The following is a 9411-nucleotide window of genomic DNA, read 5'->3' as shown; positions in this document are numbered from 1 at the left end:
GGTTGTGCTGATCAGAAGGAGACTATGTTTGTTGTAGTTACAAGATGACTTGGCATCATCCTCTCGGTTGTGCTGATCAGAAGGAGCCTATATTTGTTGTAGTTACAAGATGACTTGGCATCATCCTCTCGGTTGGGCTGATCAGAAGGAGACTATGTTTGTTGTATTGGAACACGTACCTGAATGCACACCAAAATCACGGTCTGCGTCTCTGAACTGCCTTTTGAAAGCCAAACACTGTAATAAATTAACAAATTATGCCCAACTGACCAGATTGCGATTTGTAATGGACCGTTTCTGGAATGCAAAAACAACAACAGTAAGTGCATTGAAATTACTTAGGAACTGTGCACCTTTTGGAGAGGTGTGTCTCCACTTGAAGACTCCAGTTAGACCTCTCACTTAAACCCTCATCATTGTTTTGTCTTATGTTGCACGTACCCCAACTTTTCCGTGAACATTCTTATCATGTTACTGAATATATCATGAGTATTTTCAGATGTATTTCGTTATCAACAAATGTGGCAAAAAGTCAACAATCAAAAATCAACAGTTTATTGTTTGGATTCTGTCTTTTGTCAGATGAACTGTTTAGTTTTCAACTTTAGTCTAGTACTTTTCCCATAATCTCCAAACGTTTCCTTTGAACTGCTACCATGGTTATGCATTTCATATTACTTCTGTATAAACATTTCTATTTAGCCCTGTTCAGATAGGCCAATTCCCACAAGTGTAACGGGTTAAAATGCATCTTATGGCCAGATGTTCTGTAAGGATCTGGGTATAGCTGATGCAGAGGAGTCAGACGCAGGACAGCAGAGATGTGTAACACAAGGAACTTTACTCAAAATGTCCAAATACATGAAGTAATACCAAGCCCACAAACATCAGACCGAACTTACAATAAAACAATCACGCACAAAAATCATGGGGAAAACAGAGGGTTAAATAATGAATATGTAATTGGGGAAATGAAACCAGGTGTGTAAAACAAAGACAAAACAAATGGAAAATGATAAGTGGATCGGCGATGGCTAGAGGGCCGGTGAAGTCGACTGCCAAATGCCACCCGAACAAGGAGACCGACTTCAGCGGAAGTTGTGACATGTTCACTTCTTATCCATGTGCTCCAGTTTCAATATGGCATGTCCTTTCTTAGTTTGATGTCTGTCCTTTATTAGTGTGAGGTATGTCCTTTATTAGTGTGAGGTATGTCCTTTATTAGTGTGAGGTGTGTCCTTATTGTGTCATGTCCTTTATTTGTGTGAGGTATGTCCTTTAGTGGTGTGAGGCATGTGTGAGGTTTTGGGTTCATGATAGTGGCATGAAAAAAACAAGCTCAAAGCTGCTGCCTGCTATGGACTACAGATACATCAGATGAGGGAGAGAGAAAAAAACATCTCAAGGGAAGCCTTTCAAAAATACTTCTAAATCCTCTCTGTAGCTGTGCGAATTTGGCAAAATGGGGAGAGAATTAACTTCAAGCATGGATGGTGCAGATTTACTTATTTTCAGGCACGGAGGACATCTTGCTCTGAGAGATAAGTGGAAGCTGTTGTTGGAATTTGTAAAACGGAAACTAAATCCCCTCTATCTACACCACTGCCGTCATCCTCTTGTGTGCTAAAAACAATTCAATCAGAGTCTTTAAACGAACAAAATGCACCATCAACATAAATACACCATTATTTTGTCAGTCTCAGCATATTACCCCTGATATCACTTCCGTTGTTAAGAGAAAAACATTATAAAGCACAAAACCAGTATTATCTGCTTTTTTCTGTTCTACTATATTTAGTTTCATAACTCCTCTCGTGGTCTTAAAGTCACGCCGACCCACATAACAACAATCCATAGGTGTCAATAAGGAGATGTCTGAAAAATCCAATATCTATGAGGCAGGGGGCATCTAGAAATAGGGCTTGACATCAGAGCAAAGTAGAGAATAAGCCAGGCTGTCAGAAAGGATGTTAAGGGTAGGCAGCCAGTGTCTAGGACACCTATTGTGCTTCAGCCCTGCGAGGTCCTCTCCAGGGATGTGTTTTTGACATATGCTATTAAAATGTACAAATATCTGACAGATGAACGTCATCGGGGAGCAATGAAATCGGAGAAATAGGATATGCCAGGGCTTGAAAAATACTGTAGGTTCTGAAGGGGGTATCTTTCAGGAACTTTCTTTGGCATTAATCATATCTAGAGGTGAAACTATATACCAACTTTATTCACCTTGAATGTGTTCAATGGGGATGGAACTTTTTAGGTGTTAATGTAGACATATTACTACACTTTGTGTTCTTTCTCAACAGCCGAATGGAGAGACAGCAGAATAGAGCATACCTGATGTGGATGACATCGTACATGCACCATTCAGTTGGCCTTTATTTATTTTTATTTCACCTTTATTTATGATATTCTCCCCTGGGTGACCCTTCTTAATAAGGCCTGGGCTCTGTGTGGTTTGAGTAGACCAACCCTGGGAGCAATATAATGATCACTATTCAAGGCTATAGGGAGTTAGCCTTGTGTGGTTTGGAAATGGCCTATTCTGGGAGCAATATATTGATCATTATTCCAGGCCATTGGGAGAGGGGAGTGCATTATGAACAAGGCTTTATGGAGCGTCCTCCCTCATCACTATGAACCAGGATTTATGGAGCGTCCTCCCTCCTCACTATGAAGCAGGATTTAGGGAGCATCCTCCCTCCTCACTATGAAGCAGGAGTTAGGGAGCATCCTCCCTCCTCACTATGAAGCAGGATTTAGGGAGCGTCCTGCCTCATCACTATGAACCAGGCTTTATTGAGCATCCTTGCTCATCACTATAAACCAGGCTTTTGTGAGAGTCCTCCCTCATCACTATGAACCAGGCATTAAGGAGCGTCCTCCCTCATCACTATGAATCAGGCTTTAGGGAGCGTCCTGCCTCATCACTATGAACAAGGCTTTAAGGAGCGTCCTCCCTCATCACTATGAACCAGGCTTTAGGGAGCAGCCTTTTTCATCATCATCAGGCCATTTATACACCTTCATCAAAAATGCATTTGGCTGGTAGTTCTCAGGCTGGCGCAACAGGAACCCGTGCTGCAGATTATCTATACCCCTAAGTGGCAAATGGATGACTAAATAATACATCTGTCCTGTGCTTCTCAATAGCTGTACATTTAGATTATCCAGCAAAGTGGTCAGGAGCCAACAGTCCAATCCCACTCGTCACTTTATCCATAACAAGCTGTCAGTCCAATGAGAATCAAGAGAACGTCCATGGTTAGTTTACTGGCTTGGAGATACCTCCATTATTATTCAAATCTCATGATGCTGCCTTCCACATCTGTGCAAATTAACATTGATATTGTCATTGTGTATTAATTGTCATCGACACAATCAGTAGGCATTGATTGGATGTTGAGTTTTACTCAGAAAGGCACCATGGCATGCCAATATTAGTTTCCGATGAAATTGTAGGCTTCTTCTGAATGATATTTGAAGGGCCTTCATTAGAAATGAATGCAAAATCAAGAACATTTTGATATTGCTCTCAACCAGTGTGTAGAATTTGACTTGTTAAAATCTGATTCTTGACCAAATTCATCATGCCATTGAAATTATTGCGGAAAAAGCGTTGAATGAGCAGAAGTGACCCCAACTCTTTAGAGTGGTGAGTTTTTTTCATTTTCCTGTCAATTAACTTGTGACATTCATGGATTACACATTATATTAATAAAGTTTGATTTATTCAACAAATACGATAGTCAGTTGAAAAAATGACAAGACTGTGTACATACAGTGCCTTGCGAAAGTATTCGGCCCCCTTGAACTTTGCGACCTTTTGCCACATTTCAGGCTTCAAACATAAAGATATAAAACTGTATTTTTTTGTGAAGAATCAACAAGTGGGACACAATCATGAAGTGGAACGACATTTATTGGATATTTCAAACTTTTTTAACAAATCAAAAACTGAAAAATTGGGCGTGCAAAATTATTCAGCCCCTTTACTTTCAGTGCAGCAAACACTCTCCAGAAGTTCAGTGAGGATCTCTGAATGATCCAATGTTGACCTAAATGACTAATGATGATAAATAAAATCCACCTGTGTGTAATCAAGTCTCCGTATAAATGCACCTGCACTGTGATGGTCTCAGAGGTCCGTTAAAAGCGCAGAGAGCATCATGAAGAACAAGGAACACACCAGGCAGGTCCGAGATACTGTTGTGAAGAAGTTTAAAGCCGGATTTGGATACAAAAAGATTTCCCAAGCTTTAAACATCCCAAGGAGCACTGTGCAAGCGATAATATTGAAATGGAAGGAGTATCAGACCACTGCAAATCTACCAAGACCTGGCCGTCCCTCTAAACTTTCAGCTCATACAAGGAGAAGACTGATCAGAGATGCAGCCAAGAGGCCCATGATCACTCTGGATGAACTGCAGAGATCTACAGCTGAGGTGGGAGACTCTGTCCATAGGACAACAATCAGTCGTATATTGCACAATTCTGGCCTTTATGGAAGAGTGGCAAGAAGAAAGCCATTTCTTAACCTCTTGATGCTACCCATCCCGGATCCGGGATCGTGACTACGGCTCAAGCTCATTAGCATAACGCAAAATGTGAAAAAATATTCTTAGACATATTTAACCTCCACACCTACACAAGTCCAATAGCTCAAATGAAAGATAAACACCTTGTTCATCTACCCAGCAAGTCAGATTTCTAAAATGTTTTACGGCGAAAACATAGCACACATTTATATTAGACCACCACCGAAACAAAATGCAAGCGGCGGCCATTTTGTCCCAGAAAATATAAAATTTAAAAGTAGGATTAAAAATAAATAATTCACTAACCTTTTGAAAATCTTCATCAGATGACAGTAATATTACATGTTACACAGTACATTTTTTTTTTTTTTTTCAATAATATGCCATTAATATCCATAAATCTCTGTTTACAATGACGACATTTCAAAAAATGCTACTCAAAATGTCCGGAGAAATTATGATAGCTCGGACAGATAACGTCAGATAACAAGCAATAAACATGACTAAATATACATGTTCTACATATAGTTACAAAGATACACTTCTTCTTAATACAACCGCTGTGTTACATTTATTTTTAACGTTACAGAATTCGTTCACTAGTCTATGCTATGAGTCGGCGCTCAGATATTAGCAGTGTCTCCTCTACGTTTGGAGTCCACAGAAACCCAAAATAACCACATAAATATTCCCTTACCTTTGATGTTCTTCGATCAGAAGACGTAGAAGGAGTCATACTTACCCAATACATCGTTTGGTTTCAAGTTGTGCGTCTTTGTATTAGCATATGCTAACAGCTTCAGCTGAAATGCACCCAAAATAACTTCTGCTCCTTCTGGTCCCGCACTCTTGCGCAATCAAACTTCAAAATTACATATTATATCTTGACTAAACTGGTCAAACTAAGTGCAGAATCGAGCAAAATGATGTTTTTATCATGTAAAACAATGATCATCGCGAACAAACGAACCGGCTTCAACTGGTGTCTATTGGAAAAGAACGTTCCCCAAATCGGCCGCGCGCAATAGAGTGCATGTATGTGAGAGTGAACCGGGCATTTTCGCCCGCCAAAGGATGAGGGAGCGCGAAATTCAAACAATGAACGTGCCAATTGAAAGCAGACATCGCGCTGAACAAATACATACTGTTCCCAGATCGGTAGCTGCCTGGGAAGGGTGGGGGCGATGACGTCAAAGTTGACCCAACTTTTCTCTTGACAAGAGAGAGTTTGGGAGAAAGGCTGCCCTGAGAGTTCTGCTTTACATACAGACATAATTTAAACGGTTTTAGAAACTTTAGAGTGTTTTCTATTCAATAATTATTATTATATGCATATATTAGCAATTTTGGAAAAAATATTTTCAGTTTACTATGGGCACGCACTTCCTCCAACGGGGGCAGTATTGAGCCATAAGCTCAAGAGGTTAAAGATATCCATAAAAAGTGCCGTTTAAAGTTTGCCACAAGCCACCTGGGAGACACATCAAACATGTGGAAGAAGGTGCTCTGGTCAGATGAAACCAAAATTGAACTTTTTGGCATCAATGCAAAACGTTATGTTTGGCGTAAAAGCAACACAGCTCATCACCCTGACCACACCATCCCCACTGTCAAACATGGTGGTGGCAGCATCATGGTTTGGGCCTGCTTTTCTTCAGCAGGGACAGGGAAGATGGTTAAAATTGATGGGAAGATGGATGGAGCCAAATACAGGACCATTCTGGAAGAAAACCTGATGGAGTCTGCAAAAGACCTGAGACTGGGACGGAGATTTGTCTTCCAACAAGACAATGATCCAAAACATAAAGCAAAATCTACAATGGAATGGTTCAAAAATAAACATATCCAGGTGTTAGAATGGCCAAGTCAAAGTCCAGACCTGAATCCAATCGAGAATCTGTGGAAAGAACTGAAAACTGCTGTTCACAAATGCTCTTCATCCAACCTCACTGAGCTTGAGCTGTTTTGCAAGGAGGAATGGGAAAATTTCAGTCTCTCGATGTGCAAAACTGATAGAGACATACCCCAAGCGACTTACAGCTGTAATCGCAGCAAAAGGTGGCGCTACAAAGTATTAACTTAAGGGGGCTGAATAATTTTGCACGCCCAATTTTTCAGTTTTTGATTTGTTAAAAAAGTTTGAAATATCCAATAAATGTCGTTCCACTTCATGATTGTGTCCCACTTGTTGTTGATTCTTCACAAACAAATACAGTTTTATATCTTTATGTTTGAAGCCTGAAATGTGGCAAAAGGTCGCAATGTTCAAGGGGGCCGAATACTTTCGCAAGGCACTGTATCTGGCTGTGTTGGCAAAATCACCACATATCCCATTGAGCCAAGTTGTTTTAGAGGCTGCCTGTTGTCACAGTTCCAAGACCAGTCAGAAATGACCAGTTAACCCTATGTCAATGACGCCAGTGGATCTCAAAACTGAACTTGGATCCACGTTAAGTAGCAATGATATCCTTCGCCACCTTTGGTCTCTTGGCCCTCCAACCCCAATGGGAGGGCAGATCCCACTGAGCCCAGTTCAAGCTCTTCTCTGTCCTGGCACCCCAATGGTGGAACCGGCTACCCCCTGAAGCTAGAGGACATCAGAGTCCCTGCCCATCTTCCGGAAGCATTTGAAACTCTACCTCTTCAAAGAGTATCTTAAATAATCCCCCTCCTGACCTCAAACCCCAGTCCACCTTTTTAACTCTGACTTTGCTGATAGCTACTTTATATGTCTGTGATATGTTGTTTTTCCACCTAGCTATCTTATGATGAATGCACTAACTGTAAGTCGCTCTGGCTAAGAGTTTCTGCTAAATGGCTAAAATGTAAATGTGAAAATACATCAAACCAGTCATGACTAATCAACAAAACAACAAAACGATACCAAATGTTAAAGTTTCTATACAGCAAATGTCTTAGTTACATGATTGTTTAACTAGCAAAGGAGTTTTGCATTTGAAGGCACAGTATTAATGAAGTTTGGCAATGAGGACGAAAACTGGCATTGTTCAGCTAGCCAGCTAGTTTAGCCAGGGAAACCAGGGAAAATGAGCTCAGGCCTAGAGGGCTAGCTGGGTAAATTCAGGAGAATAATTGTAGTTTTTATGCTCTGATATCAGGAGCTGGCGGCAAAAAGTTAGAAGCTGAAGAATATAAATCAGATGACTTATATTTAAGGAAAGCAAGTCGATATACAATCAGCTGTAACTGTCAATAACAAAACAGAGCTTAAAAAAATATTTTAGAATGAACCCTGAATGCAGAAAATGATTGGTGAATTCTCTTCTAGACACTGAAGACTCCTCCTCACCACTCTGTGGAGATGGGTAGACCACACAAAGATCACATTCCACCACATTCAGCAAAAACAAATAAAAAATAGACTTCAATGAACACATTTAATCTAAAACACATACATATATGTGTCTGGTAATTCTTACAGTCACTTTTACCTCCTATGAATTATTGATCACACAGAAGGCAAGAGACACAGAAGATTGTAAGTCGATGTTTAATCAAGGACCCTGCCTTTTTCCCGCTTCCGATGGCAAAAAAAAACTTTATTACTATTGCAGATCCAGCCCCTTCGTGTCACTGAGTTTCATCATACTTACAGCGAGTGACAAAAAGGTACATTTATCTTATTATACCTCTGTTGAATAATAGATTGGGGTTTAGAGTTTTGGGTACCAGTGCAGCTGTTACCTTCCTATCTCTTCTCCTAGAGTAGACTGTTACTGTGTTGTGTCATTTCCTGTTTTCTCCAATGAGTGCATGATCTCATCTGTCCCTCTATAATGTCTATTACGGTTGTCTAGGGTTCTCTGGAGGTATGGGAAAGAGCTGGGGCCACTCTTGTAAGGTAGTGAACCCAACACCCCTCCTCTCAACCATACTACCCTCCTCCAACAGATGGGGTTAAGGTGGAACAGGAATGTTTGTGTCAAGGAGACACCTAGTGGATCTCTAAACTTGTAATATCCATTGTAAACTTTCTGTTGTTGTAACATTTGAACTTAACATGGTTTACATGCTAATGCCTATTGCTGTATTAGGACTACATGTTTATCCTTTGCATATAATTTTTGTATCAGGTTTAGTTTTTGGGATATTCTGGGGCGGCAGGGTAGCCTAGTGGTTAGAGCATTGGACTAGTAACCGAAAGGTTGTAAAGTTCAAAATCCCCGAGCTGACAAGGTACAAAATCTGTCGTTCTGCCCCTGAACAGGCAGTTAACCCACTGTTCCTAGGCCGTCATTGAAAATAAGAATTTGTTCTTAACTGACTTGCCTAGTAAAATAAAGGAAAAATAAAAAACAGAGGCCAGACTGCAACATTTTAGTAGCCTAGGACTGTGGCATGTGTCTGGTCACTTTCCCTCCACTGCGTGCAATATACGGGACACACAAAAGCAGCCCAATTTACAGCGCAATTTATACTGAACAAAAATACATACTCAACATGTAAAGAGTTGGTCTCATGTTTCATGAGCTGAAATAGTAGATCCCAGAAATGTTCCATGAACAAAAAGCTTATTTCTCTCAAATGTTGTGCACAAATTTGTTTACATCCTTGTTAGTGAGCATTTCTCCTTTGCCAAGATAGTCCATCCACCTGACAGGTATGGCATACCAAGAAGCTGATTAAACAGCATGGTCATTACACTGGTGCACCTTGTGCTGGGGACAATAAAAAGCCACTCTAAAATGTGCAACAACAACACCACAGATGTCTCAAGGGAGCATGCAATGCTGACTCAAGGAATGTCCACCAGAGCAGTTGCCAGATAATTGAATGTTCATTTCTCTACCATAAGCCACCTCCAACATAATTTTATAGAATTTGGCAGTATGTCCAACCAGACTCACGA

The sequence above is a fragment of the Oncorhynchus tshawytscha genome, linkage group LG12 (assembly GCF_018296145.1).
Source record: "Oncorhynchus tshawytscha isolate Ot180627B linkage group LG12, Otsh_v2.0, whole genome shotgun sequence".
Classification (NCBI taxonomy): Eukaryota; Metazoa; Chordata; class Actinopteri; order Salmoniformes; family Salmonidae; genus Oncorhynchus; species Oncorhynchus tshawytscha.
This window is presented reverse-complemented; position numbering follows the sequence as displayed.